Below are 16,356 nucleotides of genomic sequence, written 5' to 3' on the forward strand. Positions count from 1 at the left end.
TACAATAAAGTATCAAATAAATATTTGTTTAATGAAAATTCAGTAAATCAGAGGACAAGCTGCGAATGTTAGATATGTTTATTACCATTTCACAAAAGAGCAAACTGGAGACTCAGGGAGGTTGGATTATTTGTCCGATAAATGGTGCCAAGACTCAAACCTACTTCCTTTGTATTCTAGCCCCAGTGCTTTCTCCATTGTTCAAAACTAATGTCCTGTTTTCCTCTTTCCTATTTAGATGACACCAAATGATCACACCCCAGATATTGACTTAGGAACAAATCATGACAGAGAAGAAACCATTTTCAGAATTAATGTTTTGGCAAATTAAGTTGTATGTGAATGTTGGACAATTTCGTCCACAATATCCATGGCAATGAACCTGGGTGTTGTACATAGTCTTAAATGGATGGTCATTTAGAGATTAGTCTTAGTGATTTCTATCATGTAAGGCTTATTTTAAGAATATGCTTTGGGCCCAAAATCAGATATTGGAATACACTGACAGCTAGATTTGGAACTTCTTTTAAATAATAAACATCAATAATTTTGATATTACTTGATATCCTATCTAATAAAACAGTACTATGCAAATTGACCGTACCTTTGCTATGCCCACAGCCAATCAGAGCGAACAAGATGGCAGTTAATTTGCATATTCTGAGGGAGGGAGGAGTGAAGAAAGCAGAAAGCATGGCGGCTGCGCAGGTGGGCGGTGGCGCAGCTGTGGAGCACGCGGCCATGGTGACCTCTGAGGCGGTGGCGGGCAGTGTGAGCGGCGGCGGCGGTGGGCGGGGCGCGCAGTGGAGGCAGCAGGCGGGGCATGGCGGGCTGTGTGCGAGGCCCCCGTGGCCTTGGAGGCGGTGGTGGCTGCGGGCGGGGCGTGGCGAGGCAGGTGTCACGTGGTGGGGCAGGTGGGCAGGTGGGGCGCGCAGCAGCAGTGCGTGGGGCTGAGGAGGTGGAGGCAGTGTGAGCTGCGGGTCGGGGTGATCAGAGGCGGCGGCAGTACATGGCCACAGAGGCAGCTGCGTCAGCGGGCACAGAGGGTCGGGAGTGCGGGGCGAGGTGGGCTGGGTTGGGTGGGCGGGATGGGCAGGAGGCGCCCCACCTGTTCGGCCTGCCCCGCCCTGCCCGCAGCAGCAGGAGAGGTGGGCGGGCGTGAGGGAAGCCCGCCGCCAGAAGTCTTATAGGAAATATTCCTGCAACGGGTCCCTAGTGTGTTCTATAATTTAACCTGAGGTTGCTCCTTGGCCTTGGGCAGGCCTGCCTGTTCCGTCCCCCTGTAATGGTGCTACCCACTCTCCTGGAGTAGTTACTGAAACTTAACAAATAAAAAGAAGCAGCTCTGAAGATTATAAATTGTGCACTGAGAACGCCACAGGCTGTGGAGGGCCATGCAGTCCATGGCTCTAGGATCATGTATAGCAACCTCCCATGCCCCCTGGTCCCTCCTGGCTCCCGCTCCCTACCCGCCCGGGGCTTGGGCCAAACCCTGGGAGCTTCCTGTTTGCTCTCACCTCACACCTCACTTTCCAGTCCAGCCCACAAGTGCCCACAGCAAGCTAATCTATCGGTCAGAGCATCTGCTCCCTGGTGGTCAGTGTGGGTCATAGCGAATGGTTGAGAGGTAGAACTCCCAGCAGAACTCCAGTCGAGAGACAATTTGCATGTTAGGCTTTTATTATATAGGATTGTATTCCTGAGCAAGCAGCAATACCTCTTTGAAAACTCTTGAGGTTTCCAACTGCATAAGAAACACATAAAAATTACTAGAAAAAAGTGAAAAATTTTACTTTCATGATAAGTTTCATATAAGTTATAAACATCTTCCATCATAATTATCCTTTTAAACAAGCAAATGCAATTCATGGGATAGTTGTAACATTAGCTTTGCTTGCCTTATATGAATTAATATACATAGGTCCATAATACATTTTAAAAAATATATTTTTATTGATTTCAGAGAAGAAGGGAGAGGGAGAGAGAGATAGAAACATCAATGACAAGAGAGAATCATTGAACTGCTGCCTCCTGCATGCCCCTAACTGGGGAGTGAGCCCACAACCGAGGCAAGTGCCCTGACCAGGAATCAAACCTTGACTTCCTGGTTCATAGGTCAACACTCAGCCACTGAGCCATGCTGCCTGGGCTATAACACATTTTTTCAACATGATCATCAACTCTTACCATTAATATGATAAATTATATTAATAAAAATTTATAGAGTGACATGACAAAATATTTTTGAAAAATATAGATTAATTATAATTTTGGAGGTTTTGTACATAATATATAATTTTAAAATATTAAGTAAAGCAACATTTTTTCAAAATTTGAAAATATATTATTACCACAAAAAAATGTGTTATCACCAGAACAAACAATTAGTATCAATGACACATTTTTATTTACCAGTGTCATATATGAACTCACATTTTTTTTTTATGTGTTACATCTAAGAAATCATATCAAGATGTGGAAATAAAGCTGTTAATACATTAAATTTAAAAGATCATTTTGGATTGATTTTTGCTTAAAAATGTAGATTTAGTATTAATAATTTGTGAATAAAAAGTTTTCACTCTCTCTTGAAAAATATTTCTGGAAACTACGCCAGAATTTAAGTAATAAAAATGAAGCCCAGCTTGCATTTTGTATTAGCAAATACATAGGCCCCCTAGAGCTCTATGAATTTTTATTGAATGAAAGCAATTGAAAAAATGTAGCCTTCCCTGTTTTGGTTAAATAAAAATCTGTGATTGCAATTTATATCTTAAAGTGGCTGTAGTTAAAGTTCTCTGGTTGCATTCTAAAGGCAGTAAAAGATTCCTTAGCCTTTTTACAAGAAGAGTAAATTAAGATTTCATAGATTAATAAAAAAAAACCCAGATATGTAAGAAGGCATCCTATATAATAAAAGCCTAATATGCTAAGTGTCTGGTCAACCAGTCAGCCGTTCAACTAATCAAAGCGTAATATGCTAACGATATGCTAAGACTGCTCAACTGCTCATTATGACGTGAACTGACTACCAGGGGGCAGACAGTTGACCGTTTGACCAGTCGTCATGACACGCACTGACCCCCAGGGGGCAGATGCACCAACCGGTAGTTAGCTTGCTGCTGGGGTCTGGCCGATTGGGACTGAGCAAGATGGGCCGGACATGTCCTGGAGCCCTCCTGTGGTCCCTCTCCAGCTGGCCAACCTCCCAAGTCTCTCCCCGACCCCAATCGTGCACCGGTGGGGTCCCTCAGCCTGGCCTGTGCCCTCTCGCAATCCAGGACCCGTTGGGAGATGTCAGAGAGCCAGTTTCGGCCCTATCCTGCAGGCCAGGCTGAGGGACCCCACTGGTGCACGAATTCATGCACCTGGCCTCTAGTGTTTTATATATGATCAATGAAATCTAAAGCACTCAAAATGCTGACTACATATATGAATGCTTTATTTGTGCCAGAGGACATTTTCTTCTAAGCTGTATTAGCATATATAAATACAACTCATCATTTATTAAACCAAATTGAAATTATGTTCAGGGTATAAATTCCATATATTATATTTATCAACAATAAGTATTTTAATGATGTAAGCGCATATTAACATTTGTTATTGAAAATTTTAAACATGTACCTATAACTCATGGCCTTTTCATAGTTTTAATAACTTTAATAATTATTTTTCATATAGTCCCCTACTCATACAATCCTAAGGCTTATATTACTGTAAATATCACACATTTTACTTCACACACAAATATTTCAAAATGCATCTTTAAGATAAAGATTTATTTTTTAAAGTATGACAAAAAATCATTTCATAAACATTAGCTATAATTCTTTAATGTCATCAAGTAACAAAAGTTCACATTTTTTTGTAGTTTTTCAAATTAAGATTTAAAAAATGTTCATATAAACTATTCATGTATAACAATTTGGTAATATGCTTTTAAACCTCTTTTAATCTATATGTTCTTTATCCTCTACTCTCTCCTGGTCTTTTCCTTCCAAAATATCTGATGAAGAATTTGAATCACTCTCCTGATTTGGATTGCACTAATTATCCTCTGTGGTACCATTTAAGATGCTCTCTGTTTCCCTATATTTTTCTAGATAAATAGTTGAGAGGCTGATAAGGGTTTTTGAAAATCCAGTGATATCCTATATAATAAAGAGGTAATATGCAAATTAACCCTCATGCCCTCACGAGATTGCTGCCTATGACCAGGCTGGCAGGGGGGTTAATAAGGAACAACCAAACGACTGAACAAGCAGGCTGCATGGGGTGACCAGGCCGGCAGGAGGGTTAGTGAGGGATGGCCAAACGACTGAACAAGCAGGTTGTGTGGGGCGACCAGGCCAGCAGGGGAGCCATGAGGGATGACCAGGCCAGCAGGTGGGCACAGTTAGGGGAGACCAGGCTGGCAGGGGGGACAGTTAGGGGCAACTAGACCAGCGGGGCGGGGGGGGTTCAGTTGGGGGCTACCAATCCGGCGGGCGGGCTATTAGTGGTGACTAGGCTGGCAGTGAGGGGGCAGTTGGGGGCAACCAGGACAGCAGGGGGGCATTTAGAGGTGATCAGACTGGCACACAGAGGCAGTGAGGGGCGATCAGACCGGCGTGGGGTGGGGCAGTTAGGGGTGACCAGGCAGGCAGGCAGGTGAGTGATTAGGAGCCAGCAGTCCAGGGTTGTGATGGGGATGTCTGACTGCTGGTTTAGGATCCCCAGGATCGGGCCTAAACCAGCAGTTGGACATCCCCCGAGGGGTCCTGGATTAGAGAGAGTGCAGGCTAGGCTGAGGGGACCCACCCCCATGCACGGATTTCGTGCACCAGGCCTCTAGTTAAGAATAAAAGGAAGGAAATGTATTAGTGTAGATTAAAATGTTTTAGATGCAAAAGAGAAGCATAGTTCAATCACCATGTTTTACAGATGAAACTAAGATCCAAAGATATGTCAAATTTATACAGCTTGTAGGTGGCATAGTTTCTAATAGAATCCAGGTTTCCTGCCCTAGCCGGTTTGGCTCAGTGGATAGAGCGTCGGCCTGCGAACTGAAGGGTCCCAGGTTCAATTCTGGTCAAGGGCACATGCCGGGGTTGTGGGCTCAATCCCCAGTGGGGAAGTTGCAGGAGGCAGCCGATCCATGATTCTCTCTCATCATGGATATTTCTATCTCTCTCTCCCCCTTCCTTCCTCTCTGAAATCAATAAAAATATATTAAAAAAAAAAGTTAAAAAAGAATCCAGGTTTCCCAAATACAGAAGAGAGGAATACAAATTTCAGGACACAGAAAGTGCCCTGCACCTAATAAAGAGCAGTAGGATATATTTGTAAGTAAGTGGCATTTTGAATGAGATTTTTGTCTCCCTTACTATAAACTGACATGTAACATTAGGCAAGTTGTTGATATTCTAAACCTATTGCAGATATCAGAAAAGTTTTGACCTGTTTTATAGCAAACACACAGAGATAAATATTTCATCAAATGACATTCAATTGGCTATTAAAGGATGTGGTGAGGTGATCAGGCCTGCCAGGTCCCTGGATAGGATTTAATCACTGTGGTTCTGAAGTGCAGCTTCAAGGGTCTCCTAAAATCAGCCAGAGCTAGAGCACCTCCTACAGTGGGCTTTCCTGAGAGGCCAGAGAGTCAACTCTTGTTAAATTTTGAGGTGTACTGCGGGGTTGGGGGGGCGGGGAGCTGCTAGTTACAGTTCCAGGTGCAGATTTTGTTTCTGTCATCCGCTCTTATTAAATCAATTTATAACAGTAAAACATTTAGTTAATTATAACTAAATGTTAGGTTGAAAACTTTAAGGCTGATAGAATTTTTCCTTTCAGATTTCCTGTTGGATGAATTTCCTTAGCTGGATAATTCTTCTGGCCACCTTAAGACATACCCATTGCATAAATTGCCCCATGGAACCTCATTTTCCTCCTCTATCAATGAGGAAGGGATGCAAACTGAAAACACTCTGTTTACTGTGGTTATTATCACCTCTGCTTTCTCACCAAGTAAAGACTATCATGCTGGTGTGACGAATACAAAATGAATAACTCAATAAATAACTCAAGGACCATTGTTTGTAAGAGTGAACTCTGGAATGTGAAAGGTCAAAAAGTCCATTGCCTCCAGGTATTTTCCCCAGTATCTTAAAATGAAGGCTAAAAGATTCAATAATTTATTTTAAGGTATATCTTCCAAGAAAAACCATGTTAAAATAGAAATATTTGCCTAGAGCTCTTGTCACTGCTTATATCACAATAATATTATAGGGCATTTTAGCTTTTATAAATAAAAACTTGGTCTCTGGAGACACAGAAAGTGAAAAATGACTGAAAGATGTTATGTTCTTACAACATGTGTTCCCCCTGTTCAGATAATTGGATGGCACAAAGTATATGTACAAAGTGGATTAGGGAGGTTGCCACATTGCTGGTAAAGTTTATAAAAAAGTTATTTTCATCAAATTTACAAAGAAGTTATTTTAATCAAATTTGTCTACTTTATATAACAGTTTTAAACTTTAAAAAAATTCTTACTTTTGTGATGATATTTTTATTGATTTCAGAGAGGAATGGAGAGGGGGAGAGAGAGATAGAAACATCAATGATGAGAGAGAATCATTGATCAGTTGCCTTCTGCATGCCTCTTCCTGGGGATAGAGCTTGCAACCTGGGCATGTGCCTGAACAGGAATTGAACCACAAATTTCTGGTTTATAGGTTGATACTCAACCCCTGAGCCACACCAGTCAGGCTTATATAACGTCTTAAAATCTAAATCCAGGCTTTACCTTTCTAGAATCCCTTGTATTAATCAGAGCTGACTTCATTGACAGCTTGCTCTGGTTAATTACTATGTTTTAACTGAATGCCCCACAGTATTGATGTAGTCAAGGACCACTTCAAGCCTCAGGACACTAGAAAATGTTGGCAAAACTCTGGAGACAGTTTATCAATATCTAAGGTATTTATTGTTTTTTTAAAAAAACTACACAAAAGTCTATAGATACATGAATAATAATAATAATGCAGTCTTAAACAGTATGGTTAACTGAAGATTTCTTAAAAACTAAAAATCTTCAGGCCACACACATTGAACAACTATTAATTAATGTATGCTTCTAACAAGATAAAGCTCTAGTAAGTATCCTATATAATAAAAGTGTAGTATGCAAATTGTCCCCTCAACCAGGGAGTTCGACCAGGGTGCGGGCCAGCTGGGAGGGGAGGGGGATCCCGCCGGTGGCTCTGGCAGGCAGCTGGGGGAGGGGAGGGAGTACTCGGCCAGCAGCCTGCAGCCATTAGGGACCCAACCAGTGCACACATTTTGTGCACTGGGCCTCTAGTCCTATATAATAAAAGCCTAATATTCTAAGTGTCTAGTCAACCAGTCGGCCGTTCAACTAATCAAAGCGTAACATGCTAATGATATGCTAAGGCCGTTCAACCTCTCGCTATGACATGCTCGCTATGATCACCAGGGGGAAGATGCTCCAACTGGTAGGTTAGCTTGCTGCTGGGGTCCAGCCAATCATGACTGAGCAAGACATGCCCTGGAGCCCTCTGGTGGTCCCTCCCTGGCTGGCCAACTTCCCACATTCCTCCCTGGCCCTGATCGTGCACCGGTGGGGTCCCTCAGCCTGACCTGAACCCTCTCGCAATCCAGGACCCCTCAGGGAATGTTGGAGAGCTGATTTTGGCCCAATCCCACAGGCCAGGTTGAGGGCCCCCACTTTTGCACGAATTCGTGTGCCGAGCCTCTAGTGTTATATAACAGTCCTCAGAATTTTAACATTAAATGTAGTATTTTATTTTTAACAGTTATTTGGTACACTTAATTGGGAAACATAAATCTTATAGTATATGAGATTCATCCTTGGCCAGGGCTCCAGGACACATAAACTTGTAGTTCACATCAACTACTTGTGATCTGTGTGATTTCAAGGAGATAGCTTGGTCACTGTGAGAGACATTTTTACTCCTTACCTGAGAAAGCAGCAGGCTCTCTTGCTTGTCTATCCAGGTTTATGTCCCTTCTTGCCGCCTGCCATTTGCCAAACTCTAGGCCACAGTATTTCAGTTTCATAGCGTGACTTGTGATTGTCTGATGTGGCAATGCTCTCTTTTGCTTTTATGCCTTTGAATCTGCTAATGAATGGGAAGTTTGGAGGCAAGATCCTGGAGCACTCTTTCCCTCTTCTCACTTTTTCCCTGATTATATGTCACTGTATCCTTTAGTGCAGTCACTTCCTTCCTAAACTTGCCCTGACTCCACTCTAGGCTATCTCCTGGGGTGATTATGTGAGCTCTCACAAAATAGGGTGAACACAAATCTTGTGTTTTCAGATGTAGTCCCCATTTATATCTGTTTTCCTAACTGAGTTATTAATAGTGACCTCTTTTACTCTCAAGTATCCCATTTTGTAAAATAAATTATATAGATGCACAACACAGTATTCTCTGCCTATTCCCATCTTTCCATTTATGACTTTGTATTATTACTACCAATTTATGTGAGTGTTGTCGCCAGAGGAATGTAAGATCTTTAGCATCACATGAAATGTACCTTATTTGTCTGAGTATCACCAGAATGCACAGTTAGTATCTAGCTCTTGAATCTAAATACCTAGGCATGCAATAATGTTAAGGACTGGACTTAAAGACTTATAACTCTCAAAATTTCTGTTGTTGGGAATTAAATGATTTCTAAACTTCCTACTTATGCTGGAAATCAGAGTCATATTGATTAATCCCCATCAATAAAAAAAATGTGTGCTTAGTATTACTGTATATATTTAATTGCTTACATTTTATATTAAAGTATAATCTATTAAATATGATAAACATTACAAAATCTTATATAATGAAAGGCTAATATGCAAATTGTCTCCTCTGGAGTTCAACCGCTCACTATGATGTGTGCTGACCACCAGGGGGCGGCACAAAACAAAGGAAGGCCCCGGCTGGCAACTGGCAGCTGGGGGAAGGAAGGCCCGGATTGGCCCTGATCAGCCAGGCCTAGGGACCCTGCCCATGCACAAATTTTGTGCACCAGGCCTCTAGTATATTTATAAAATAAATTTAAAAACATCAAACAAAATTAATATACATAGTGGTTCTATTTTTCCTATTCCTTAATGATTCATACTTAGCCCCTTTTAGACTGGGACTATTGAACAAATGATCAAAGAAAGTGTATATAAAAATGCTCTTTTTGATAGAAAAAATTATTCTGAGTGGAGGATTTGTCAAAATGGTTGTGTTTATTTTTTTTAGAAGTTTTTATTTTTCTCTAACTATAATCTATAATAATAAAAGCGTAATCTGCTAATTAGACCGACCTCCTTCCAGATGACCTTCCAGACGAAGCTAGGGCTGTGAGGGAAATCAGCTGTGAGGGTTCTGGGTGCCTGCTGGCGGCTGGAGGGAAACCCAGGTCCTGGGTGCCAGAGGGAAGCCGATGCCGTCAGCTAGGGGAAGTAAAGCCTACTCTTACAGAGGAGGTATTATTATTTCTCTTTTTTAAAAATTATTTATTGTTAATCCTCACTTGAGGATATTTTCCATTGATTTTCAGAGAGAGTGGAAAGGAGGAAAGAGGGTGGGAGGAAGAAAGAGAGAGAAAGTCAGAGAGAGAGAGAGAGAGAGAGAGAGAGAGAGAGAGAGAGAGAGAGAGAGAGGTGAGAGAGACACATCCACTGGTTGACTCTCGCACTAACCCCAACCAGGAGCAGGGAGTGAATCTGCAACCCAGGTACATGATCTTGACCTGGAATGGAACCCCCAGCTCTTAAGTGCATAGGCCAACACTATAACCACTGAGCACACAGGCCAGGACTCTCTTTTTATTTTTTTGTTGACATTAATATCAGTTTCTGACATTGCCAGAGTCTTCTCCTTCTTAAGCCAGTAATTCTTTCACTAACCCTTTGCATAAACAATTATTTAAACATTAGTTAATATTAATGTAGTCCTGAAGTACTTAAAAATAAAAGCTTCTCATTGTTACTATTAACTATAGCCCTTTACCTCAATTCTTTAATACTCATGACATTTGTAGTAAGTTCAGGTATGAGTACTAATTAGCTCTAACCACAGTTACACTACCTAAAAAGATATAAAACAGTTCCTTAATGTAGAGCTTCAGTGATTGTAATTGCAGAAACACTAGAAAACTTTTTCTTTTCTTGACTATCCACTACATTTTCAGAGATATAATTCATCATTATGTGTACTCTAATGTTAAGAATGTCTTATTGGGTTGGAGGAGTGGGGTGACTCATGTTTTTCTTTCTCTTGCAAGGTTCTCTGAACTCAACCTGTTTTCCCATGAAGAAAACATTTTTTAAGTTTCTTTTTTTTTAAAGTTTATTTCTTAATATATACTGAATACAATGATAGCTTAAGTCTTACTTATGGTTATTCTTTTGCATTAAAGTAGGGACAGATGTTTTCATGCCTTGTGAAGAGCTGTTTTTTATCAAGTAGAATTTCCATAACTTTTTTTAATCTTTACCAGAGGGTATGTTTTTATTGATTTGAGAGAGAGAAACATTGATGTGAAAAGAGCAACATCAATTGGTTGCCTCTCTGCCAATGTAAAGGTCAGGAGAGTGTTTGTCGTGTTGTGCTGAAATTGCACATGTCATTTCAATGTCCCTCCAAAAACACTTAGTAATATGACATACTAAGCTTCCAAAAAGGACAAACATGTGTCCAACTGAAACCTAGTGATTCAATTATCAACAAAGGTAAGAATAGATGTTCCCGAAAAACCAGTTACTTCTCCCACAATACAAACCAGTTCTTGTTTCAAATTGTAAGTTTGGCACCATTGGGAGAATAGACTGGAAAGTGGTGGACAAGAGTAAAGTAAAAACAGATGCCCACATCAGGAGGCAATTTAAAAAGTCTAGGATGCAGTTGGTGGTGGTTTGGGCAAGATGGTAACTGTAGAGCTTAGAAATAGATTTTTGGATTGAGTAACTAGGTATAGATACAGTGTTGTGATTATTGAAAAGAGAACACATTTTATTGTAGAGTGGAATTGAAATCTATATTATTTTTCTTACATGTTAATTTTCTGATGATTCCTTGGCATCTAAGTAGAAATGACAAGTTGAAAGTTGGTTAAATTGATTTAAAACTCATAGGAAAAATCATGGGCAGGGTTTTAAATGTGGAGTCATTAGTATATAAAAGCTTTCAGTTGAAATATCAAAAGGCTATAAACTTGCCTAGGGAAACTCAGGTTAACAAAAATCATTGAAGAAGAAAATAATGCAGAGCAGCGAGGACCAGCAAAGTGGCTGTTAATTTAAAAACGACAGGAAGCCGCTTGAGTGGCAGAAACCCTGAAAGGATGAGAGAGGAAAAGAAGACTGATGCTACAAGGCCCTTTTCCTTTTCTCTTACTAGAGAATTAGGTGTGCTCATAGGGATAAATACCGGGTGGGGCAAAAGTAGGTTTGCAGTTGTGGGTACACAAAACAGAGTTTATTTTTATATTTTCTTTATTAATTATTGTATTATTTTCCACCCCAGCAACTGTAAACCTACTTTTGCCCTACCCTGCTGCAAGGATTTTACAGAAGCTCCGTGATTTGCAATGGCGTTACCTGCTGAAAAACCCATCATTAGTTGAAAATATTGAAGCTTGAAAAAACACATTTAATACCCCTAACTTATCACACATCGCCTAGCTGGTTTCTACTGAATGCATATGGCTTTTGCACCATCCTAAAGTCGAAAAAAATCTTTAAGTTGAACCATTGCAAGTCAGGGACTGTCTGTATTTGGCTAACATACTAGAACATTTTTTTATTACATTTATTCTGTTTTGTGCTTTATTCTGTCCTGTTCTTCTTCTCCTTTAGTTCTCTGTTTAAATGATCTCTTCCTCAGAGAGGATTACCCTGCCTATCCAGCATAAAAAGGTTTTCTCATTATTCACTCCCATAGAATCTGTTTATTTTGTAAGATTTACTACAATGTAAATTTTGTTCTAATTTGCATATATACTGTGGAAAATGTCTATCCTATGTAGATTGAAACTTTTGCGCTTTGCATAACATTCAAACTTTTCAAATTTGATTCAGGACCAGTGAGTATGTTTTTAACGTTTCCTCTTCGTGAACTTCTCTCCAATAACACACTGCTTGCTGGCTGTATAATGCAACAAAGAAGGGACCCTGCCTAAGAAGATTGAGAATATGTCACTCAGTCTGAGCCTCTAGAGACTCAAGGACACATAGATTTTTCTTTTTTGTCTTTGGAGAGTTCTTCCTTAGGAACAGTTTTCCCTGCTGTCTTTTCACCATTAAAGTCAGAGTATTCGAAGAACCATGATTAGAGCCAAATACTGTGGAAAAGGGGTCAAGAAACCCATTAGTCCTGCTTTTAGTGTTGTTCTTTGTTTTAAATTGATCTTATTTGATTGATTGATTTCACTGAGTAAAGGAGAGGAAGAGAGAGAGAAACATCAATGATGAGAAAGAATCATTGATTGGCTGCCTTCTGCACGTCCCACACTGGGGATCGAGCCCACAACCTAGACATGTGCCCTGACCGGGAATCAAACCATGACCTCTGACTTCATATGTTGACACTTAACCACTGAGTGAAGTCGGCCGGACTTAGTGTTGTTCTTGAGCTTGCCAGTAGGCTAGGCAAAATGAGTTCTGAAAGCTTTAAACAGACTAAGCCGACTCATGAGGCCACTGGAACTTGGACCAAAGCCATAGCTAGTAATACAATTTGTGTATTACCTGCCTCTATCTTCTGGTCATCTACTTTTTCATTCTTCAAACATTCTAAGTTGAAGCCAAATATAGTTTCAGTGGTGAAATAACATACAAATGTAAGTTGAAGCAAATATAAAGGATAAGGATTGTTAACCACAACATTTAGGTATATTAATAGTGTCTAATATCAATTTAGTGACCAATATGAAGTCACAGACCAGAAAGTAGAACAGTAATTAGTACTCCAGTTATGTTGGGATATGAAAATATGTGACATCAATATTTCATTGATTTACTTTAATGGCAAATCATAGTAGCACCCATAGAAGAGCAAAAATTTTCACAATTTTATAGAATTTGAGAGAAAAGTGCATGTCCTGAGAAATCAGAGTTGTGGGAGATATATATTTGTGACAGATTGGATTTAGATATGAGTAGGAGAGAATGATGGATTTTCAAGGTGCTAGAGGTGTAAAGGGCAACTTTAGTCATAGTGCCAAGGAAGTACAAGTGTGTCCTACATGCCACTACCATCAAGCAATATGTTGTTGAATAATAGGTTGAGACTAAATTCCCCTGTCATTTCTCTTTCTTTTATGTTTTAATAATGTTGTTGCAAAAAGTATGAATTTTAGTAATTAATAAACAACATTAACTCAACTTGTTTCATAGACTGGCTTGACATAAGACTGGCAGGATTTGTAACTATTTTCCTTTATCTGAGGAAGTAAATGCTTACAATAAACATTTGTTAGGGTATTCCTAAATTCATTTTTCACAAATTAAAAAAGATACATATATAGCATATAGTGAAATTCTGATAGATTTAAATTTTTTTAGCAATTTCTTTCATTTTCTGATTTCATCAAGATCTACGTGCTTTTCACTCCTGAAGTGGACTCTATATCTCTCTTCACAAATCAAGTGTGTGAAGCAAGCGATTCACTGCAACCTGCCTAAAGTGGAATAAAATTGACGAGAAGAAAGACAAAAGTTCACTTTTGCAAAATATGAATAATGTTAAAGAAAAAGAATAACCCTATCCTGACTCTCCTTCTTATGAATGCCTCTAAAAAATTTATTACTCAAGTGAATGACTAGTCTAGTGGGAAGAAGTTTTCAGGGCTAAGATGTAAAATATCCTAAGAACATTTATTACTGCCTAACTGCCCCTGAACCTTTTTAAAAGGATAGGTCTACAAATCAGAGGTATCATGTTGGAAAAATAGTTTCTATTACATTTGGAAAATAATAAAAAATAAGATTAACTTATTTGAATTATTTCTATTTTATATGCTGTATTTCATCTTCTCAGAGAATTTATGAGTACAGTCTAGCTAAATATCCACCAACAATGGAATTACACTAAGGATGATATTCATTCAGTTATACTGTTTTAGGTACTTCTTAGAAATGCTTTTTAAATGAGATCTATTTCCAGAAAGCCCTTTGAAAATACTACAAAGCTTTTCAGATATGGTTTCAAAATAAATGTGGCTTAGGTTCCTATTTATTCACTGGTGGCACCTCTCAAAGAAAAGAACAAATCTGCTTGATTAAAACCTTTCAAATATTTACACCAGAAGTAGGAGCAATTCCTAATTTGACTAAATCCATTATTATTTCCACCTTTCACTTCATTTTGTCCATAAATTTGTAGACTTCATATTGCACATGTGAAAATATGAGTATAAGTCAGCATTTGATGTACTGTGAAAACCAAGGAGGGGATATCTATTAAATACAGATGTGTTTAAGGAAGTTGCATAGATATTTCATTTTGCATCAATACAACTATTTTATAATGTTACAGTTGCACTCAATTAAACATGGTTGAAATGCTAAAAAATAAGTCACATCTATTTTGTACATGAAAATTAATTGGTTGGTTGAATGAAATTTTTATTTCAAAATATACATTTATAATTTTTAAAATCAAAACATTAGAAAGCAGTAAATTGAATTAATGCTCTTAATTAAAATATGCAAAAACTGATGCCAAATTGACCTACACATCCTATATAGCCAACTACTTTTCTAAAACTCAATTAAAAAAATGTCTGTTTTGCAATTAATTTTTTTTTCAGAATAGTTGTACTAAGTATATAAACAATGTGTTCACCTGTGCATTTTCCACTTTTGTTACAGAGAGAAAAAACCATGAAATAAGTAGAAAAGTATTAGGAAAGTAAGACAACTTGAATATATTTTGTGAAATTGGTTTAAAATAAGTTTAAAAAATTAACACAAGTTTCAGTTTTATATCCCACATCCTAATAAATTTAATAAAAATAAATAATTAAATAAATATTTAAAAATATATACAAATATGTGCAATGGGTTATTATAAAACTATTATTTTAACTATACACCGAATAATTTAACTTGAATTTTATTTTCATCACATAGTGAGACTTTTTCTACGTTTTCTTTTCACATGAATTCAGAGTTAATTTTCTATATGTTTTTCTATTTAAATTGTAATTTAGGTGAATTCTTTAAAAGATGCATAATTTTATTCAATTTGTAGTAGAGACAAATAAATATTTGTAACTCATAAGTCAAATAGAAGTTTAATAACATTAATCTACACATAATTATAAATTCATAAGAACTGGGTTGAAGTCTAAGTAGAGGATATGTTTAAGACAGAAAAAAGACAATTAAGAAGAAATATAAATGGCCCATAAAATGGTCAATCATTAAAAATGAAAGATTATTTTTTATCTATAATATTAGCTTTCAAAATATATAGACCCATTATTGAAAAGGTGCATATGAACATTCAAAGCAATGTTGGTAGGGATATTTTGGTGGAAAGAATGAACACAGATGAATTTTCTTTCTTTATGCAATTGCAAATAACCTAAACTATTTAAGCTTCAGTTTTCATTTTGTTACATTAGGGTATTAATACCTACTTAATGAAACTATTGCATAAAGTATGAAAATCAGGCATATAATATACTTTGTTTACTGCCTATATACAAAATTATGCAAATTGTAACCAGTATGATGATTATAGTTTATGATTATGTCTATATTCTCTAGAAAGAATTTTGGTAATCTTAATTAAGAACCTTCAAAATGTTCAGATCTTTGGTCTAATAATTCTACTGATAGCAATTTATTCTAAGAAAATCATCAAATTTTTAAATACACATACACATACACACACCCATAAAATCAAACTTGATGATAAAGACATAGTGAGTATAGAAAATATATACAATCTAAGTATATTAAATATATACAATCTAAGTATATTAAATATTTATTAAAGCTAATTTTTATGTATTGTTAATAGGTTAAATTTTTTTGTTGTAAGAGTTCAAGAGCCAGTAGGATGCTAACCCATGTGACTATGTTGATCTGGGACCCTTGGCTAGCTGCACCACCCCTCTAGTTGAGGTGGCCTTTGCAGAGCTGTCTTTCTGACACTTTAGCTTAGAGATGGCGCTTGAGCCCCCCTTATTCTCAGAAACTTCACATTTGTTCAGCAAAATTTTAAATGTCTTTCTTTTCTGAAATGAGCTTGAGGCAGGAGTATAACTTTTATTTTTCTCTTATTTATCTAAATATTTTGTTTTCCTTCTCTTCTTTGTCTTTCA

Source organism: Cnephaeus nilssonii, assembly GCF_951640355.1.
Source record: "Cnephaeus nilssonii genome assembly, chromosome: 8".
NCBI lineage: Eukaryota > Metazoa > Chordata > Mammalia > Chiroptera > Vespertilionidae > Cnephaeus > Cnephaeus nilssonii.